The sequence below is a fragment of the Ursus americanus genome, chromosome 27 (genome assembly GCF_024610735.1).
Source record: "Ursus americanus isolate L20-20 chromosome 27, mUrsAme1.1.p, whole genome shotgun sequence".
NCBI classification, from domain to species: domain Eukaryota; kingdom Metazoa; phylum Chordata; class Mammalia; order Carnivora; family Ursidae; genus Ursus; species Ursus americanus.
The window spans coordinates 14,021,177-14,044,092 of record NC_142153.1 but is presented as its reverse complement, the minus strand read 5'-3'; the positions used below and the strand labels follow the sequence as shown (position 1 = coordinate 14,044,092).

The following is a 22,916-nucleotide window of genomic DNA, read 5'->3' as shown; positions in this document are numbered from 1 at the left end:
GGTCAAACAATAAGTAGAAGCATATTTTGAGGAACTGAAGAATTAGAAGGTACTTTCTTTGATTATTTGGGATGTTCTGTTTAGGAGGCAGAGAGTAGAGGATTCAGCACAAGTTGATTTTTAATAACTATTACCAACTGTCTGAGTTACCTATAGTGGAGAGAAGTCAAGTCACCAAGGGGTCCAATTCCAAAGCTTCCATCAAGTAGGAAAGGATCCTTTCCTGACTTCCAGTTGCCTTAGAAAGACCAGTATCAGCAATAAGAACATAACTCCTTCAGAGGTGGGTCTTCCCATTTATATTCTTGGTGGGGCTGATTCTGCCCCTTTATATAAGCAAGATAGGTGTCATCTCATGTGTAAATTTGACAAAATATGAAAGGCAAAATCTTAGACCCAGAAATTTCTACTTTTTGTTTTTTTTTGTTGTTGTTTTGTTGGGTTTTTTTTTTTACATGTTAAAAATCATTATGTTTTATTAAAATATGTTATGTTTACACACAGAGTATACATTTCAAATCAACTCTATAATCCTTTTTGGAAATAGAGAATACAAGCATTAAAAAAGTATATGTGTGGTGGTATCATGATGTGGGAGTAGTGATTTCCATTGTTTTCAGGCATGAGATCATTCTTAAAAAAATTGTGTATGTATAATCCTGTGCCATTTTAAGAAAGACTTATCCTCTTTTGGTATCTTTGAGGATTTCTTCTTATCAAGCACAGACTGTGTTTTTTTAAGCTTCCATTTGGATTACTGTAATTTGTCTAAGGCCCTAGTTAAATCCAAATATGATAATTGGTAAGGAGAAAAATTAATATCTAGACTTATTTATTTATTTCTATTTTAGGGAGAGAGAGAGTAGAGCGAGGGGCAAAAGGAGAGAATCTCAAGCAGATTCCCTGCTGAGCCAAGAGCCTTACTCAGGGCTCAATCCCATGATTTGTAAAAGATCATGACCTGAGCTGAAACCAAGAGTTGGATGCTTAATTGACTGAGCCACCCAGATGCCCTGACATCCTTTTTAAATACAGACATTTTTGGAATAAAAGAACACCTATTCTGATGCCAAACAGTTTGTATTAGAATTCAGTCCATTTAGAGGACGATAGATGAGTTTAAATTCAAAAGTACAGACATATAGGAGCATTTCCTTGGAAAAAGTAGAAGTCCAATACCACTGATATTACTTTGGAGGATTTGCATTATGTGGGCTTCCTATTATGATAGGTAAATCCTTTTGTTTGTTTATTTGGGGTCTGAGTAGATGGACAAAACAAAATAGAAAATGGATGATTTTCACCAGCTCCTATTTGAAAAGAAGCTTGTGACTAATATGACTCAGATCTATATATCGGGTATCACTTATCAGGATGCACAAGAAATTTGATAAGGTACTAAGAAACTCTTCTTCTTTATCTTCTGGATATGTGTCTGTTTTCAGTCATAAAACCTGGGATGAAAATTCAAATTCACGTGCAAGAGTATAAGCATTGAATCAACATCCAGCTCGTCAAGTTTTATGTGTGCTAGTTAAAAAAAGTATTGATTACTAAATCAATAAGTAATATGAATCCCTATGATAAAATAGGAGTGAGATATATAGAGAGAAACAGAACGATTTTAGAATCCAAGAACTTTCAGGAGCCAGTATTCAGAGTATTACTTGCTCAATCAAGGTGGGGTTTCAAGAAACCAGAGGTATCATGAGTACTATACTCAAGAATATTCTCAGGGCAAGGGAGGAAAGAGGGGTCATCTAGGTACAGTAGGAGAGGCAGAAAAGAGGCAATGGGAAGGCAGAGAGCACACATTTGAACAATTTCTAATTTTTTACCTAGACTCTGCAAAGTGCAATGAAGATCTCCCCTCCCCCACTCCAGGTTTTCAGACAATGGCCATTTTGATTACAGATTTGTTAAGAGTGTGGTTGCTCCACAGAGAGACCTGAAGATTCTATATCTAGGGAGATACACATGGCCCACTGCCCAGCTCCTACTCTGCACTCTTAATGCTCCATCCAAGGCTCTCAAACACAGTTCTTAATATGCGAAGATAGAGGACAACACCCCTTAAAGCTGTGTGACATATTGTGTTTATGCAGGTGGAAAGAGCAGTTAAATAAAATATGCAAGCTTCATAGTCCTTCAATTCCCTCCCTTTTTCTCCCTCCCAGTGTGCTTGGTGTGTTGTGCAGTGACTACTTTCCATAGAAAATAACTAGGCTGTCCTTTTTGGTGTTTTTATTCCACAATACCCCTAGGCACTAGTCCACCTTCTGGAAGAATAACCTAATAAAACCTCAGGAAGTTATTTAATTGCAGCAGAGGAAAAGAGTGAGATGGGCCAAGGCTGAAATAGCAGTGAGGGGGTGGGGTGGCTCAGAAAGGCAGTGAAAAAGAAATAAACTGGCTCATTTAGAAGACGGAATGGGAAAGGAAATCTCTAGGCTGTAGGGGAAGCAAGGATGATGCAAGGAAATGAGGAAGAGGCATGATCAACACTTGGTACAGAAGGTTCCCCAACTGGCATTGTACCTCTGATTCAAGACATCTGTTCTTTCTTCCTTCCCAAAGAACTCCACCGTAATTTATTATGTGTGATTTTCCTTATTCCAAGAAAGAGGCATTAGTAATCACTCTCAGATCTGTGCTAGAAAGTATTTTTTAAAAGAAAGGCATCAACCCAATCTAATGAGACCGGAATCTCAGTAATTGGTACCATTGTGTTCTACGCAAATGGTGCTTGCTGGATTAATCCATTTGGTTGGTGGTACAGCAATATATAGTGTTTATTCATGGATTTATTCATGTGACAGATTTATGAGTACCTACTGTGTGTCTAAGACATGATAACTGCCTTTGAGAAACAGTCTGTTATGAGAGGCAGAAATGTGATTAACTATAATAAAAAGATGGCAATTGTTACACACTGACTACATCCACAAAGAATTATGAACAGATAGGAGAGACTGTATGCATTAGTTCTGCCTGAAAGCAGGGAGAAGATCACAAAATCCATCTCAGAAGAGGTGACTCATGAGCTGGGTTTCAAAGAGCTCAAATGATTTGGCTAGAAAAAAAAGGCACTCTTAGAGACAGAAATAGCATGAACAATGGCATGGGTGTTTTGGGGAGAAATGAGTAGATTGGTATGATTAAGCATAGGATGTGATGTAAAAAGGGGTGAGAGTTGTCAGGAAATATGGCTTCAATGGTAGATTCAAGCCAAGGCTGTAAATAAACCCATGGCTAAAGCAAGGTGAACTCTAGCCTTTAGCACAGGCCATCAAGGAAATGGTGGGAGCAGGGGGAGTATCGTCAGAGCTATGTGACACAAAATTCACTGGCAACTGGTAAAGGACAGTGATGGTGTTGCTAGAATAGGAACGGTTGAGAAATTGTGGGGTCTCAGAAAAGAGGCTGAACGCTGAAACAGGAAAAATGGCAGTGGGGCAGTTGGAACATGCCCCCCCAATTATGTCTAACTCAAGCTCAAAGTCTGAAGTCCTGTTGGAATACTGCAAGTCAAGGTGAAGAAATATATAACTAGAACGGAGGACACAAAGAAGTGTCTTAAAGAAACAGGAGAAACATGTGCTTCAGGTCAAAGAGCATCTCTCCTGTGAAAACTATGGTCCAGCCTCCTGGGAATATGTGGCTTGAAGACCCTAGGCTCTAGAGTCAGAATACATGGGTTTGAATCCATTTCCGCCATGTAATCACTGGGCAACTTGGTCAAGGAACTTAATATTGCTCATCTGTAAAGTGAGGAGTGCCTTAATATGCTTCTTAAAAAGTGAGACTCTTGTGAGGCATGAGAAGAGTCCCTGGCACGTGTTAAAGGCTCAAAAGGAACGAGTTGTTAAAAGCAGCAGTAGACAGGATCAGTCTCAAAAGACACATTGATAGCCAGTTCATCCTCTTTACCCTAAGACAGCTAGATGATCTGTTGTGTTTGTTTTTTAATGGGCATGGAATCCCAAGAGGACCAATTAAACATAGAAGCAGCACATTTTAAAAAGCCATTTTTGGGGGGTTATATTCAAGAAGTTTATTCAATCAATGAACGGGGAAGAGATCAATGCCCTGAGAAAGTTGTACGGTGGGCATCATCTTGATTTCCCGACCTCAACATCCCACGAGGACTTAGAGATGCTTGACACCCAGGCCGACACAAATTACATCAACAAAAAAGCAATGCCTGTTACAGCCGACAGCATAGTCCTAAATTATAGGGAAGCAGGGAGAGAGACAGGGATAAAGAAGGGAAGCTAGAAGGAGAAAGTCATTGTTAAAACTCTAATCAGCAGGAAGACCTTGGGAAAAACTAAAAAGAAATTAACATGAGAGCACAATCTTGATATACAGCTACAGCCTCAAAAATAGGATGCAATTAAGTGCTTCTAACAAGGCTCCAGTAGTCTGATGGTTAAGTGTAGAAAGACCAGCTTAATGAAATGTCATGGGGACACTGCTTATAACAATCATATGCCCTGGATGCCAAATGGAGCTTTACCTGCTGGAGAAACAGTTACAGAGGAAAAGAACAAAAGCCTGCCAGCTGTTAGGAAATAGAACAGAATGAGGCTCGGGGCCCTAGGGGAAGGTGGAAAATTAACACAGCCTCTGTGTCTTGTTATGTTTTCTCTACTGCTGTGCCTTTCTCTTCTGGATTTAAAAATTGTACACTGCGCACCAGGTGGGGGCTCTTTTAGAAAAGTAGCATTGGACCTGGTCTGGACATTGCAAATTTGGGTATCAAGTCAGGAATAAGATTGTATAGATTCGCTTTATTATTTCCCTTGAATTCACAATTTTTATTTCCCTTAGCCAGTTAACTTACCTTAGGCTTCCTCTCATTCAGATCTCTCCCCAAAGGAAACCACATCAGAGGTCTTCTCCAAACACCTTCTCTAAAATCATTTTTACTCAATGCACTAAGGACTTTCTAGCCCATTACTGTGCTTCATTTTCTTCATTGCATTTATCAGTTTATAAAATATTATTTCTTTGTTCCTTATTTACTGATACATTATTTGTCCTGCCTTCTAAGCTTCATGAGAACAAAGACATGTATTTCTATTCTTCACGCCACTGTATCTCCAATCACTAGTGTAGTGCCTAGAATATATTCAGTGCTTAAGAGATGTGTGTAGAAGGAATTTTTGGACCTATAAATGTAAATTATGTTTAGTGCTGCCTATTCCTATTTTATGTGCTACTCTCAGAGATTATTTATTATGTACCTTCTTCACTTTCATCATTTCTACCCACCTTCGTGTTTTGTTTCCTTAAACTCCACTTTCCCTTCTTTTATGATGACCTCTTTTAAGTCTAAACTTTCTACCTAAATCTGTTCAAAATCTTTCTACGATCCCTTCATTCTCCTGCTCTATCCATTTTTCCTTCTCTACCACATCATGCCTAGAAATAGAGAAATGTGCCATGTTACTTCAAGCCTTACCAATAAGCAAAGTCATACCAGCTGCCACCCCATTCCTCCACTTGACAGAAAAAGTGTTTACACAGTTGTTTTTTTTATTCATTGCTTTTACTTTATGTCCCATGTCTCTGGAAATGAATCAGGATTTAGTCTTCACCTCTTTTATGAAACATACCGCCAAGGTCACCAGTAGCCTCCACATCGCAGAATCCAATGGACTCTTTTCAGTCCTCACCTACCTGAACTACTAAGCAGCACCTGGCAGTAGATAGGCCCCCCTTTAAAAAGAAATTGATATATAATTTATTCACTATAAAATGCATCCAATGTAAGTGCTCAGTTTGATGAATTTTGAGAAATGGGTACATACAAATGTATAATCTGTTCAACCACCAACACAGTAAAAATATAGACATCCCCAAAAGTTCCCTCATACCCAATTCCAGTCAACTGTGTCCCACTCAACTTTGGGCAATCATTTATCTATTTTTTTCATCATATCTATTAAATTTGTCTTTTATAGATTTTTATATAAATCAAACTAGACAGTATGAACTTTCCTTGTATCTATGTTCCCTCAGCATAATATTTTTTGAGATTCATTTTATTGAATATATCAATAGTTCATTCCTTTTTATTACTAAATAAATCACTTTCTTGTTCCAATATACCACAGTTTAAAATTTATCTCGCTGGCGGAAATTTGGATTGTTTCCCCTATGAATGAATAGAATGCACATGTTCAAGTTTTCGTATGGACATTTGTTTTCATTTTATTGGGTATATATCTAGGAATTGAATTTTGGGTTATATGCCATGTGTATGTTTAAATGTAAAAGAAACCGTAAAACAGTTTATAAAGCTTTTATACCATTTTATATTCCCACAAGAGATATCACAGTTGCTCCTAATCCTTGTCAGCACTTGGTACTGTTAGTCTTAATTTTAGCCATTCTAGTAGGGGTGGAGCGGCACCTCATTTTGATTTTGGTTTTGATTTCTCTAATGAATAATGATAGTTAAAAGCCTTTTTGTGTACTTTTTGCCATTTTTTCATCTTCTTTGGTGTTGTATCTCTCCAAATATTATTCTCATTTTTAAAAATTAAGTTGTCTTTCTATTGTCTATTTCGATTGACTTGTAATACATCTTTGTTGTGTGGTTTGAAATGTTTCATCCCAGTTTGTGGTTTGCCTTTCAACTTGCTTAACAGTTTTTGGAAAGAAGAAAAAAACCAATTTTGATGAAATTGAATTTATCAACCTATTCTTTTACAATCTATGTTTTCTATATTCTGAATGGAACTCTTTGCCTAACTCAATGTCAAAATGATTTTCTCTTATACTTTCTCTAAAAGCCTTATAGACTTCAGCTCTTACATTTAAGTCTATGATTCGTTTTGATTTATTTCTGCATGTGAATGTGGAGTACGTATCAAGTTTAATTTTTTTTTAAATCAGGATAACCAAGAGTTGAAGCAAAATTTATTATAACTGTTCTTAACTGATTAAATTTTCTTAGCACCTTAGTAAAAACGTAATTGGCTTTTTGTATGTGAGCTACTTACATCTGTTTCTGGACTCTCTATTTTGTTTGATATTCTTTAGTCCCGTATTACCGTATCTTGACACTGTAGCTTGATGGTAATTCTCTATATCAAGAAATGTAATAAAAAGTAGGGGGCGGGGAGCCTGGGTGGCTCAGTTGGTTCATTGTCCAACTCCTGATATTGGTTCAGGTCGTGATCTCATGCTTGTGAGTTTGAAACTTATCTTAGGCTCCATGCCCAGCATGGAGCCGCTCTCAAAAAAAAAAAAAAAAAATTAACTCAAGTCCTTAATTTCAAAATTGTATTAGTATTCTACATCTTTTGCATTTCAGTATAAGCATCAATATGAACTTATCAATTTCTAGGCCCCTCGTCTCCTCAAAAAGGTCTGCAGGGACTGTGATTGAGATTGCATTAGATCTATACATAACTTGAGGGGATGTTGACTAGTTACAGTAGTGAGTATTCTGATACACAAATCTGGTATATCTTCCCATCAATGAAGATCTTTTAAAATTTTACTTAGTGATGTTTTGTGGTTTTTAGCATAAAGGTCTTACATGTATTTTCTTAAAATTCATTCTTAGGTATTTCATGTTTATGATGCTATTATAAATGATACTACTTCATTTCAATTGAATCATTAATGGATAATAGGCATAAGTTCATTTGGTTTTTGTATATTTACCTTATAACCTGCAAATTTCCTAAACCAACTTAATGTTCTAATAGTTATTTTTAAGTTTCCATAGGAATTACCAAATAAACTCTCCATTTTCAAATAAATAGTTTTATGTTTTCTTTTCCAATCTACATGTCTTTTTTCTTTCTTGCCCTATCACACTTAATAGGAACTCCAGTACAATATTGACTGATGGCAAAAGAAAATATCCTTGTCTTCTTTTAGAATTTAACCAAAAAAAAAAAAAAAAAAACAAAAACAAAAAAACCCAGGCTTGCACCATTAAATTTGATATTAGCTCAGGTTTTCACAAATACTCTTTATCACTTTGAAGTACTTCTATTCCCAAGTTAATGACTGGTATTATCATGAATAAGTGTTGGGTTAAGTTTATAACTTTTTCTGCATCTATTGCAATTATATGTCATTTCTTTTTACATTTTCATTTTTTACATTTATTTATTTGGTTAGTTAGCTAATGTGATAATTAAACTGTAGTTTGAATGTTAATGTTTCCAAAATTGTTCTTCTTGGCCATTATGTATTTTTATACACTGCTGGTTTTAATTTGCTAACGTCATGTTAAGAATCTCTTAATCTTTTAATTTATGAAGGCTGTTTGTCACTGTTTTACTGTTCCTGTGTCTTTTTGAGTGATTTAGGTATCAGGGTATTATTGACCTTATGAAGTTAGTTGAGAAGTATTTCTACCTTTTTTCACTTGTTGCTAAAATTTCTTTTCAATAGGTATTATTTATTCTTTAATATTGTGGTAGTATTGACTAATTTAGCAATCTCAGCCTAGAGCTCTTCATTGTGTGGAAATTTTAGCTATGAAATCTGTTTATTTAATAGACATATGACTCAATGATTCTTATGTTAGTTTTTGTATTGAATGAGCTTAAATTGTTTTTGTCTTTCAAATTTATTTTCATTAAGTTATTCTTAATTTTTTTATTCTCTCTCTCTCTTTTTTTTACTTTCTATTGTGATTTTACCTCTCACATTTCTCATATTGGTAGTTTTTTATGTTTGTGGGTTTTTTTAATCTGAGTAAAGATTTATCAGTTTTGTTGATTATTTTCAAAGATTAGCTTTCAGTTTAATTGCTTTTTTCTACATTTAACTAGTCTATATTTCATTGACTTCAATTCCTTATTCTCTTTTTTTCCCTTGACTATGTTTGGGTTTAATCACCTTTTTCCTAATGTATTGTGATGGAGGATAAGTTATTGATTTTTATCTTCTTTTTTAATAAAAATTTCTAAAACTTTAAACTTTCATCTAAGAGCTGCTTTAGCTGCTCTCTACCAATGTTGGCGTATGTTGTGATTTCATTTCAATTTAGTTTAAAATATTTTCAAAATTCATAATTTTTTTCTTTGACCTATTTATTTTTAAAAATGTTTATTAATTGTGAAATACTGTTTTTCCCAGTTGGTGCTTTTTGAATAGCTTTATTGTTCTAGAATGCCATAAAGTTTCCTCATTTTAAGTGTACTAATTTTCAATGTGCAGTGATTTTTTTAGAGTAATAGAATTGTGCTGCCATCACTGCAATCCAATTTTTAAACATTTCCAACCATCTCAGAAAGATCCCTTATGCCCCTTTTTAAAAATTAAAGTCATAAACATGTAATGAGATCTATGTTGTTAACAGGTTTAGGTGTATAGTACAGTATTTTTAACTATATGCATATATATATATATATACATATAATTATATACTCTATATCATCTATTACTATGTCTATATAGTACAGCATACATCATTTTGCTTGATGGAAACCCTATACCCATTGCATGGCAATGCCCCATTTCCCTTTATCTCCAGTACCTGATAACCATTATTCTACATTTTGCTTCTCTGAGTTTGTCTATTGCAGATACTTCATCTAAGTGGAGTTATTCAATATTTGTCCTTCTATAACTAGCTTATTTCACTTAGCATAATGTCCTCAAGTTTCATCCATGTATAGTAGATGACAGGATTTTTTTTTAAGGCTTAATAATATAACGTATATATATGTCACATTCTTTGCATCTATTTGTCAATAGATATTTAGGTTGTTTCCACCTCTTGGTTATTACAAATAATGCTGCAATATTGGGGCACCTAGGTGGCTCAAGGGGTTAAGCATCCAACTCTTGATTTTGGCTCAGGTCATGATCTCAGGATTGTGAGATTGAGCACCATTTTGAGTTTGGTGCTGGGCATGGAGCCTACTTAAGATTCTCTCTGTCTGTATAACAGGGTGATGGGTATTAAGGAGGGCAGGTGCTGTGATGAGCACTGGGTGTTGTACATAACTAATGAATCATTGAACACTACATCAAAAACTAATGATGTATCATACAGTGGCTAACTGAACATAAAAAAAAAAAAAAAGATTCTGTCTGCCTTTCCCCCACCACTCGTGTGCACCTATGTACTCTTTTTCAAAAAAAAAAAAAAAAGAAGAAAGAAAAGAAAAAAGAATTAATACTGCAATGAATATGGGAGTGAAAATATTTTATGGAAAACTTGTTTTTAATTCTTTTAAATATATACCAAGAAGTATGATTATTAGATCTTATCAGTCTATTTTGAATTTTTTGAAAAACATTCATACTGTTTTCTACAGTTACTACACCATTTTACATTTCCACAAATAGTACACAAGAGTTCCAATTTAACTGCATTCTCAGCAATGCTTATTTTATGTTTTTGTTTTTAAATGACCATCTTAACAGAAGTGTGGTAATACCTCACTGAGTTTTTTATTTACATTTCCCTGATGATGATAAGTTATGTTGAGTATCTTTTTTTATACCTGTTGGACATTTATATGTCTTCTTTGGAGAAGTGTCTGTTCAAGTCCTTTGTCTTCTTTTAGTTGTTTGTTTATTTTTTGAGTTGTAGGACCTTCTTATATATTTTGGATGTTAACCCCTTATCAGGTATATAGTCTACAAATATTTTCTCCCGTTTCATAGGTTGCCTTTTTACTCTGTTGATTGTTTCCTTTGCTATGCAGAAGCTTTTCAGTTAATGCAGTGTCCATTGTTTATATTTGTTGTCTGAACTTTTGGTGTCATATCCAAAAAATCATTTTTTAAAAATTTTTCTACTTTTATTTCTTTGAGGGAGAGAGAATGTGTGTGAGAAAGAGAGAGAGCGCGCGCGCACGCTGTTGGGGGGGAGAGGCAGAGAGAGAGAGAGGGAAGTGGACTCCTGCTGAGCAGGGAGCCAGATGCAGGGCTCAATCCCAGGACCCTGGGATCATGACCCAACCTGAAGGCAGATGCTTAACCGACTGAGCCACCCAGACGCCCCTAAGAAATCATTTTAAAGAGCAATGTTATGAACGTTTCCTCCTTTGTCTTTTAGAAGTTTTATAATTACAGATCATATGGTATTTGGGGGGGGTTGTTTTTTGTTTTTGTTTGGTGCAAGATGAGGGCCCAATTTCATTCTTTTGCATGCCCAGTTTTCCTAGCATCATTTGCTGAAGTGACTATCCATTTCCCATTGTGTTGTCTTGGCACCCTTGTCAAAGATCATTAGACCTTATTTGTGTGATTTTATTTCTGGGCTCTCTGTTTGGTTCCATTGTTTTATATGTTTATTGCCTTTCTTCCAGTACCATATTGTTTTCATTACTGTAACTTTGTGGTATGTTTTCAACTCAGAGAGTGTGAGGCCTCAAGCTTTGTTCTTCTTTCTCAAGGTTGTTTTGGCTATTCAGGGTCCTCTGCGGTTCCATCTGAATTACAGCATTCTATTTCTGTAAAAAATATCATTGAGATTTTTGTAGGGATTACATTGAATCTGTAATTACTTCGGTCTGTATGAACATTTTAACAATATTAACACATCCATTCTGTCATCACAAGAAGTCTTTCAATTTATTTGTGTTTTGTTTAATTTCTTTTAGAGATATTTTTTTAATTTTTAGAGTACAGGTGTTTTGTCTACTTGGTTAAATTTATTCCTTAGTAATTTATTTTGATGCTGTAGTAATTTGGACTGTTTTGGTAATATCCTCTTCATATAGTTCATTGTCAGTGTACAGAAACACAACTGATTTTTGTGTATTGATTTTGTATTCTGAAATTTTATGGAATTGTTTTATTATTTTTAATACTTTTTATTTGTGAAATATTTAGGGTTTTGTTCATATAAAATCATACAGTCTGCAAACAGAGATAATTTTACTTCTTTCTTTCTGATTTGGATTCCTTGTATTTCTTTTTCTTATCCGATTGCTACAGCTAGGACTTCCAGTACTATGTTGAATAAGTGTGAGAGTGGGCGACCTTGGTACATTTTTGATCTTATTGGAAAAGTTTCAGTTTTTCACTGTTGAGTATAATGTTTTCTGTGGGATTTTCATATATAGCTTTCATATAAATTCCACCTATTCATAGTTTGTTGAGCGTTTTTATCATGAAAATCTGTTGAATTTTGTCAGTTGCTTTTTCTGTGTCTGTTGAGATGATCATATGATTTTTATTCTTCATTCTTTTGAAGTAGTGTATCACATTTATTGATCTTTGTATGTTGTATCATCTTTACATTCCCAAAGATAAATCCCAATTAGTCATGCTGTATGATCCTTTTAATGTGCTGTTAAATTCAGTTTGCTAGCATTTTGAAGATTTTGCATCTATATTGATCAGGGATATTGGCCTGTAGCTTTTTTTTTTTTTTTGGTAGTGTCTTTGGCTTTAGTATCAGAGTAATGCTAGCTTTATAAAATGAGTTTGGAAGTGCTTCCTCCTCTTCAGTTTTTTGGAAGAGCTTCAGAAACATTGACATTAATTCTTTAAACGTTTGGTAAAATTCTCCGAAGAAGCCATCTGGTCATCAGCTTTTCTTTGTTGGAAGAAATTTGATTACTGATTCAGTCTCCTTTCTAGTTCTGTCTGCTCAGCTTTTCTATTTCTTTATGATTGAGTCTTGGTACATTATATGTTTCAAGGAGTTTATCCAGTTCTTTTAGGTTATCCCGTTTTTTGGTGTGTAATTGTTCAAAGAAGTCTCCTAATTCTTTGTATTTCTGAAGTATTACTTGTAATATGTCCCCTTTAATTTCTGATTTTATTTATTTGCACTTTCTCTCTTTTTTCCTTAATCTAGCTAAAATTTGTCAATTTTGTTTATCTTTTCAAAAAGACAGCACTTAGTTTTGTTGAATTTTTCTATTGTTTTCTGGTCTTTATTTCATTTATTTCTGCTCTGACTTTTTATGTCCTTTTTTCAGCTAACTCTGGGCTTAGTTTGCTCTACTTTTTCTAGTTTCTTGAGGTGTAAAGTTAGGTTGCTTATTTGAAATCTTTTCATTTTAGACATTTGCCACTATAAACTTTTTCCTTAGTACTGATATTGCTGCATTCCATAAGTTTTGATATATTGTGTTTATTTTTCTTTGAATCAAGATAATTTCTAATTTATTTTTTATTCATTGGGTAATAATCGTTTTTAAGTTTTTTTCAATGGTTGTTCGAAAATGTGTTGTTTAATTTCCACATATTTGTGCATTTTCCGGTTTTTCTTCTGTTAATTTCTAGTTTCCTTCCTTTGCGGTTGGAAAAATACTTTATATAGTTTCAGTCTTCTTAAATTTATTAAGACTGGTTTTGTGGTCTAACATGTAATTTATACTGGAGGATGTTTCATATGCTTTTAAGAAGAATGCATATTCTGTTGTAAGTGGAATGTTCTGTATATATCTGTTAGGTCCATTTGGGCTACAGTGTTGTTCAGGTCTTTTGCTTCCTTATTAATCTCCTGTCTAGTTGTCCTATCCATTATTGAAAGTGGAATATTGAAACCTCCTACTATGATTATGTTGCTATCTATTTCTCCCTTTGGGGCTGTTACTATTTGCTTTATATGTTTGGGTGCTCTGATGTTAGGTACATATACATTTATAACTGTTACAACTTCCTGGAGACTTGACCCTTTTATCACCACATGATATCCTTTGTTTCTTCTGACAGTTCTTGATTTAAAGGATACTTTGATATAAAGTATGACCACCTTTCCTCTCATAGAATATTTTTTCTCTCCTTTTGCGTTTAGCCTATGTGTATTCTTAAATTCAAGGTAAGTAGTAACATAATTTGATCTATTTTTTCTTATTTTTATTTTTTATTCCTGAAGCCACAGTATGTCTTTCAACTGGGGAGTTTGATCCATAAATGTGCACATATTTGTGTGTATATATACATAAACATATATAAGCAATTTTATATGGTACTCAGTGGTCATCAAGATAAGTGTGTTCTTATCTATTTTACCTGTCCTGCCATCCACTTACCCTCTGGCAACCACCAGTTTGTTCCCTGTATTTAAGACCCTGTTTTTTCTTTTTTGTCTTTCTTTTTTTTTCTTGTTTGTTCATTTGTTTCTTAAATTCCACATTTGAAAGAAATCATATGATATTTATCTTTCTCAGTCTGACTTATTTCACTTAGCATTATACCCTCTACATCCATCCATGTTGTCACATATGGCAAGATTTTATTCTTTTCTTTGGTTGAGTAATATTCCATCACATATAAATATATATATCACATCTTCTTTATTCATTTATGGATGGAAACTTGGGTTTCTTCCATCTCTTGGCCATTGTAAATAATGGTGCAATAACCATAGGGGTGCATATATATTTTCAATTTTTTTCCATTTTCTTTGGGTGAACATCCATCCTGGATTATATGGTAATTCTATTTTTATTTTTAAAAGAACCACTGTCTTGTTCGTTAGTGGCTGCACCAATATTCATTCCCATCAACAGTGATGTAGGGTTTCTTTTTCTCCACATCCTCACAGACACTTTTTATTTCTTGTGTTGTTGACTTTAGCCATTCTGACAGGGATAGGGTGATATCTCATTGTGGTTTTAATTTGCATTTCCCTGATCATTAGTGATGTCGAGCATCTTTTTACGTGTCTGTTGACTATTTGTCTTCTTTGAAAAAATATCCATTCAGTTCCTCTGCCCATTTTAAAAATCAGTTTATTTATTTTTTTGGTGTGGAGTTGTGTAAGTTCTTTATTTATTTTGGATATTAACCCTTATCAGATTATCATTTGCAAATTTCTTCTCCTATTCAGTAGGTTGTCTTTCAGTTTTGTGGATGGTTTTCTTTCTGTACAAAAGCTATTTATTCATTCATTCATTCATTCATTCATTCATTTATTTACGTGTAGCCCCAATAGTTTAACTTTGCTTGTATGTCCTTTGACTTCAGCGGTATTATCTAGGAAAATCTTTCTATGGCTGATATCAAAGAAATTACTACCTATGTTTTCTTCTAGAAGTTTTATGGTTTCAGGTCTTACACTTAGGTCCTTAATCCATTTTGAGTTTATTTTGTGTACAGTGTAAAAAAGTGGACCAGTTTCATTCGTTTGTGTGTAGCTGTCTAGTTTTCTCAACACCGTTTGTTAAAGAGACTATCTTTTTCCCATTACTTTCTTGCCTCCTTTGTTGAACGTTAATTGACCATATAATTGTGGGTTTATTTCTGGGCTTTCTATTTTATTCTGTTGAACTGTGTGTCTATTTTTGTGACAGTACCATACTGTCTTAAGTACTACAGCCTTGTAATATATATTGAAATTTGGGATTGTGGTACTTCCAGCTTTGTTCTTCTTTCTCAAGATTACTTCGGCTATTTAGGGTTTTTGGGCTTCCATACAAATTTCAGGATGATTGTTTTAGTTCTGTGAAAGAATGTTTTGTGTATTTTGATGGAGAGTGCATTAAATATCTAGATTGCTTTGAGTAGTATGGACTAAAATTTTAACACTATTGGTTTTTCCAAACCATGAGCATGGAATGTCTTTCCATTTCTTTGTGTCATCTTCAGTTTCTTTCATCAATGTTCTATAGTTTTCAGGGTATAGGTCTTTTGCCTCCTTGATTAAGTGTTTATTCCAGGTATTTTATTATTTTTGGTGCAATTGTAAATGGGATTTTTTTCTTAATTTAGCTTTCTGCTACTTCATTATTGTATAGAATTGAAACAGATTTCTGTATATTGATTTTGCATACTGTGACCTTACTGAATTTAATTATCCGTTCTAGTTGTGTTTTGGTGGAGTCTTTAAGGTTTTCTATATATAGTATCATGTCATCTGCAGATAGCGAGAGTTGCATCTTCCTTACCCATTTGAATGTCTTTTATTTCTTTTAATTGTCTGATAGCTGTGACTAGAACTTCCATTATTATGTTGAATACGAGTGGTGAGAGTAGACATCCTTGTCTTGTTCCTCTAGGAAAAACCCGGTTTTTCCACCATTCAGTATAATGCTGGATACAGGATTTTTCCTCCTGATTGATTGCGTTGTGTTATTCCTGAAGGAGGGGTTTTAGCAAGGGAGTTTCACAAGTTACCCTACTAGCATCAGTGCAGCTGTCTCCATGCTCACCTGGGAGGGCGGGAGCCTCTTAACTGGTGCCTGGATTTCTCATAAAGATAATTGGTCTATATATGGTTGTTGAATTGGTGTCCTAATGAGGGAAGAAGGATTTGGAGCTTTCTATTCTACCACTTTATTGGGAGGATTTTTGAGATATCTTTTTTAGATTTTTAGTACAATTCCATTGTGGTCAGAGACCATTTAGTATGCTTTTACTTCATTTAAATTTATTGACTTCTTTTTTTTTTTTTATGGTTCCAAAGATGGTCTATTTTGGTGACTGTTCTGTGTGCACATAAAACTAATGCATATTCTGCTATTTTGAAGTTAAGCAACTTATAAATGGAAATTGGGTTTAGTCGATTGAGGATATTAAATCCTTCTATATCTTTACTGATATTTTTATTGAAGTATAATTGAGGTACAATATCCTGTTTGTTTTTGGTGTGCGTTATGATGATCCAGTATTTTTATACATTACAAAATGATTCCCATGATAAGTCTAGTTACTATCTGTCACCATACAATGTTATTACAATATTATTGACTATACTCTCTATGCTGTATATTATATTCCCATGACTTGTTTACTTTATAACTGGAATCTTTTACCTCTTAATTCCTTTCACCTTTTTTTGCCTACCACCCTACCCCTCTTCCCTTTGGTAATCAAGAGTTTCTTTTCTGTATCCATTCGTTTGTTTCTGTTCTGTTTTGTTTGTTCTTTAGTTTTGATTTAGATTCGGCATATAACTGAAATCATACAGCATTTGTCTTTCTTTGTCTGACTTATTTTTACTTAGCATAATACCCTCTAGGTCCATCTATGTTGTTATAAATGGCAAGATTCTTTTCTTACAGCTCAAAAATATCTTGGCTTTTGTAAATAATGCTGAAATAAATGCAGGAGTGCATATATATCTTTAAATAGGTGTTTTCATTTTCTTTGGATAAATACCCAGAAGTGTAATTGCTAGATCATATGGTAGTTCTATTTTTTTTTTTTTTTGGAAACTCCATAACGTTTTCCATAGTGGTTGCACCAATTTACATGCCTATCAACAGTTTATGAAGGTTCCCTTTTTTTCACATCTTTGCCAGCACTTTATTTTTTAGTCTCTTCGATATTAGACAGTCTGATAGGTGTTAGGTAGTATCTCATTATGGTTTTGATTAACACTTCCCTGATGACGAGTGGTGTTGAGCATCTTTTCATGTGTCTGTTGGCCATCCGTATGTCTTCTTTGGAAAATGATCATTTTTTAAAATATAAAGTTGTGTAAATTCTTTATATATGTTGGGTATTAACCCCTTATCTGATATATAATTTGCAAATATCTTCTCCCATTCAGCAGGTTGCCTTTTCATTTTGTTGATGGTTTCCTTTGCTGTGCAAAAGACTTTTAGTTTGATATAATTCCATTTGTTTACTTCTTTTGTCACCCTTGCTTGAGGGGAATATATGTATGTATGTGTATATATATATATATGTATGTATGTATGTATGTATTTATTTATTTATTTATTTATTTATTTATTTATTTATTGCTGAGACATACCAAAGAGCTTACTGCATATGTTTTCTTTAGGATTTTATTGTTTCAGATCTTACATTCAAATCTTTAATACACTTTGAATTTATTTTTGTGACTGGTGTAAGATAATAGACCATTTTATTCTTTTGCAAGTCACTGTCCAGTTTTCCCAGCACCATTTATTGAACAGACTGTCTTTCCCCTATCATATATTCTTTTTTTTTTTTTTAAAGATTTTATTTTTTTATTTGACAGAGATAGAGACAGCCAGCGAGAGAGGGAACACAAGCAGGGGGAGCAGGAGAGGAAGAAGCAGGCTCATAGCTGAAGAGCCTGATGTGGGGCTCGATCCCATAACGCCGGGATCACGCCCTGAGCCGAAGGCAGACGCTTAACCGCTGTGCCACCCAGGCACCCCTCCCCTATCATATATTCTTGTCTCCTTTGTCATAGATCAGTTGACCATATACATGTGGGTTTATTTCTGAGTTCTCTATTCTGTTCCACCAATAAATAAGTTTGGTTTCATACCAGTATCATATTGCTTTGATTGCTACAGAGGAGTAGAATACTTTGAAATCAGGGAGTGTGATACCTACTCTTTACTGATCTTATGTATGTTTCATCAAATAGGGGAGTGTCACAATTTTCAATTTTCATTGTAAATTTTTTAATTTTAGTTTTTAATTCTATCAGTTTATGCTTCATGTATTTCGGAGCTCCTTTATTAGGTACATTCACATTTAGGGTTATAGATTATAGTACCATGTTGATGAGTTGACCTCTTCAGCAGTAAGAAAAATTCCTCTTTATTCATGTAATATTCCACGTACTGAATTTTACTTTGTATGATATTAATACTGCAACTCTAGCATCCTTTGGTGCTGTTTACATTGAATATATATTTCCATCCATTTATTTTTTAGCTATGTGTGTTTTTGTACTTAAAGTAAACCTGTTTTAGATGTGAAATAGTCAGGTCGTGGTATTTATCCAATTTGACAACCTGGGCCATTTAAGTGAAGTGCTTAGATATTCACGTTACTGTAATTATTGATATGATCGGGGTTGAATCCACCATCTTGCTGTTCGATTGCTATTTGCACGTATTTTTTGTTCCTTTTTTCTCTTTTCCTGCTTTCATTTGGAGTGAATTTTTATGATTTTATTTTATAATACTTTATTGCTTATATTTTGTTTTCCTTAATGGTTAGTCATGTTTATAATGCATATGTTTACCTTATAATATTGTATGTTCAAATAATATTATGCGTATCACTTGTAGTAAAAGAAACTTACAATAACATATTTCATTTTCTTTCTCATTTCTGCTATTATTGCCATGCATTTTACTTCGCTATATGTTATAAAGGCCACAAAATATTTTCATTTTTATTGTTTTAAATGGCCAATAGTTTTTACAGTGTTAAAAATTAAAAATATTTTTATGCTTATCTACATTTATTATTTTGCATGTTCTTTGTTTTTCTAGAGCCAAGTTTCCATCTAGTGTCATTTTTTCCTTTTGACTTCAGAGATTCATTTAATAATTTTTCATACAATTCTGGTAATAATTTCATTTTTTCTTGTCCAAAAAAGGGTTTCATTATTATTTTTGAAAGGTATAATTATGGATATTAAATTCTATGCTGACTATATATATATATGTGTGTGTGTGTGTATATATATGTATGTATGTGTATATATATGTGTGTGTGTATATATATATATGCATTTTTTTTCTCTTTGGTGTTTTAAACATAGCATTCTATTGTGTTTTTCCAAGCACATATTATGGCAAATTTTAGTTATCAATTCTTACCCTTTTGCTCCATACATATGTGTCTCTTCCTTTAAGTTGCTTCAAAGAGTTTAATTTTTTATCATTTTTGGGGGACAATTTGATTATGATTTGCCTTGGCATGTTTCACTTTTAGTCTCCTTGAGGCTTGTTGAGATTCTTGAGTATGTGGATTTATGGTTTCATAAATTTTGAAAAAATTGAACTGTTTTCCCTCAAATGGTTTTTCAGCATCAGACCCTCCACCACCTTAGAATCTAATTATATGTGTCAGACTGCTTGATATTTTTTCCTTAATCTACTGTGTTAAGTTTTTCAATCTTTTTTCTATCTGAGGTTCATCTTGGGAGTTTTATTTCATATCTTTAAATTTATTGATTTTTATTTTTTGCCATATCCAATCTGCTGTTCATCCCATCCGAAATATATTTCCTTTACATTAGTACAATTTCCATTTATAGATATTCCATTTAAGTTCCTTTTTATATATCCCACTTTTCTTTTTATTATGTTTATATGGTATTTTGCTTTTTTCAGTATTAGGAGTATGCTGCTAATTTCATCACATTAATCATTTCTGTTCTGTGTCTGTAGATTGCTTTTCCTCTTGGTTATTATTGCCTGCTTTTTCATATGCTAGATTTCATGTTTTTGAATGTTTTTTTTTTTTTCTTTTTCCTTTTTTCTTCTTCAGGCCATCAGTTAAAGACTTGAGGATTTCTTTGATTTTTCTGAGGTTTAATTTTAATCTTTTTCAGAGAGGGTACAGAGTACCTTTTTTGAGGATGAATTTAATCCCATTTCTTCATCTTGCCCTTCTGATTGTCTACCGAATGCTTATATGACAAGATATTTCCATTTTATTTGGTGAACAGTAAAATGATTCCTAGCTCTGTGTAAGTTCTGGAAGTGTTCCTTTTCTTTCTTTCCTTTCTTTCCCTCCCTCCCTCCCTCTTTCTCTTTCAGATTTTATTCCTTTATTCATTAGAGACAGAGAGAGAGAGAGAGAGAGAGAGAAGCACAGAGGGAGAAGCAGGCTCCCATGGAGCAGGGAGCTTGATATGGGACTCGATCCCAGGACCCCAGATCATGACCCAAGCCGAAGGCAGACACCCAACTGACTGAGCCACTCACGCGCCCCTGGAAGTTTTATTATAGCTTGTTGGTTATTGTTCTTTCCTTAGCAGGTTTTTTCTGTACTTAGAATAGTAACCAGAACCTTGTATAGATGGGCAGTCAAGCAGAACCTTATTTAGGCTCATGGAACTCCAACTCAGCTTAGTTTTCTCTTGTCTGGAAGTTTTCTCTACAAATTCTAATTAACTTGACCTCCCTAAACTTTGATCTCTGTCTCATCACTGGGAGATCATGGAGCAATGTGTGATCTACTCTCGCCTCTCTGCAGCTCGGCAGCTGCCCCGTAGTAACCCAGGACCATCCGGAGATCACCTCATTTCTTTTCTGTTTGTTTTTCAGGAATTGTATGCTTGCGTTGTCATTTTCTAGTGCCGAAAGAGTTATTTTGCATATTTAAGCTGATTTTCCACTTGTTTATGGAGGGAGAGAAAGTTTTTGTTTTTGAGGAAGTTTTATTTTACTTAATAGTTCATGAATGGAAGAAGAAGCCCACTCCTTTCTTGAACCCCCCCCCCCCCCAACTTGGCCTTAGCAATACTGTACCCTTGTGTTTTACATATTACTACACTGAGTGCCTTTTCTCAGTCTCCTTGCTGGACTTCTCTCTCCTTCTAAACTCCTAAATGTTGGATTAGACCTCTTTGGTTTTGTTTGTTTGTCTGTCTTTTCTCACTCTCTGGTTTGTCTTACAGTTTCATGGCTTTAAACACAACTTTTCCATTTGGGTGTCTAATAAGACTTGCTGTCTTAACCTGTCAAAAATGAAACTCATGATTTGTTATCAAAACCTGCTCTAGCCTAAGGAGTCCCACCACAGTAAAAGATACCATCATTCTCCAGTCGCAAAGGCTAGGAATTGGAATCATCCTTGACTGTCTTGTGTAACCCACATCCAAGTCACCAGAAGCCCTTGTGTTTGCCACTTTTCACACATACCCTAGATCACTTGCACTGTTACAACCCCAGTCTTAATCCCATCATTACCTACATAGAATTCTGCAATAGTTTTTTAACTTGTGCCCCTGCTTAATTTTTGTCACCCGAGCCTGTTCTTTATATTGCATTCAGAATTACCCCTTTTAACACATGACTGATGATGCCACTCAGCTGCTTAGATCTGAAATGGTTTCCATTCACACTATGAAGAAAATAAGAAGTTCTACAAATCCCTAAAACATCTGGTCCTTTGCATTCTTTACAAGCTCATTTCTAACCACATTCCCCCTTATTCATATCACCGTAGTCACACTGATTTCCTTGCTATTTCTTAAGCAGTCGTGCATCCTCTGGTCTTAGGACCTCTGCTATTTCTGTTCCCTCTACATGGAACATTATTTTCACAGTTGTATAATGGGTCTTGCTGCATTTGAAATTCTACGTAAGTGTCTCTTCTTCACAGAGGTATCCCGTACCCCTTTACTTACAATAGCAACTCTTGTCACTCTCCATTTACTTATTTTTCTTGTTTTTAGATTTTAATATAGCTATTTTAATTTTACTACCTAATATTATTATTTGCCTATTTGTTTTTGTCCCTCCCTGGAATGTAAGCTGCAAGAGAGCAAGGGTGTTTATTTTTTTTCAGTTGTAACCCAAGTGCCAAGTATCCAGTGTGTATTTAGCAATTGCATCTTGAAGGAGGAGTGAGTATAATTACGATTTTGCAAGGTGTCACCAGGTAGATTGTGACACCTGTTAGGATAGATCACTCTGGGCACCAGGTTTGGATAGCTCCTGTCAATGACACCTTTTCCATTGAAATAAAAACACTCAAATAGGACTTTGTGTGTGGTTTTAAAACCCGTTCTTTACTTTGGGATTGGAGAAATAAATTGTCTGTCCATATCTTTCTCTAATTTCTTTGGCTTCTTTCTCTTTCATCCGATCCAAATGGGTTTACTAATAATCCTCGTCTGTAAGATTTATCTGTTCTAGTTTTTCAGTCAACTAGTTTGTCACCCTTTATCATAAGCTCAGTCCCAGCAACTAAATCATCATGGCTTATAATGAAGTGTAATTATCTCCTTTTTGAAATTGAGCCGTCCTGTTACAAATGCTAATTCCAGCATGGTTTCCTTTGCTGCCTAGTAGACTTTGAATCTGACGGGCAAACAGCTTGAGGAGCCATGGAGCCCATACTTTTTCCCTGTCCCTTATGTCAAATCGATTACCCTCCCTAGAAAACTTATTGGGAGTGGGTCCCAATTTGCTATTAGAGAAAGTTAACTTCTCACTCTTCCTAGGGCCCATGCTTGATAGGAATTGTCCTGTTATAACCATATACCCTGACAGATCAGTGTCTTCTGATGAAGGTACCAAGAATTATATACTGTTTAGAATTCCGAAAGC

General features: G+C 34.4%; 1 long non-coding RNA gene across 1 annotated transcript in view; it reads left to right on the top strand.

Moving 5' to 3' along the window:
• Window positions 1–22,916, top strand: part of LOC148107625 (uncharacterized) — a 178,209-nt gene that overhangs the window by 113,749 nt on the left and 41,544 nt on the right. The window lies entirely within an intron of this gene.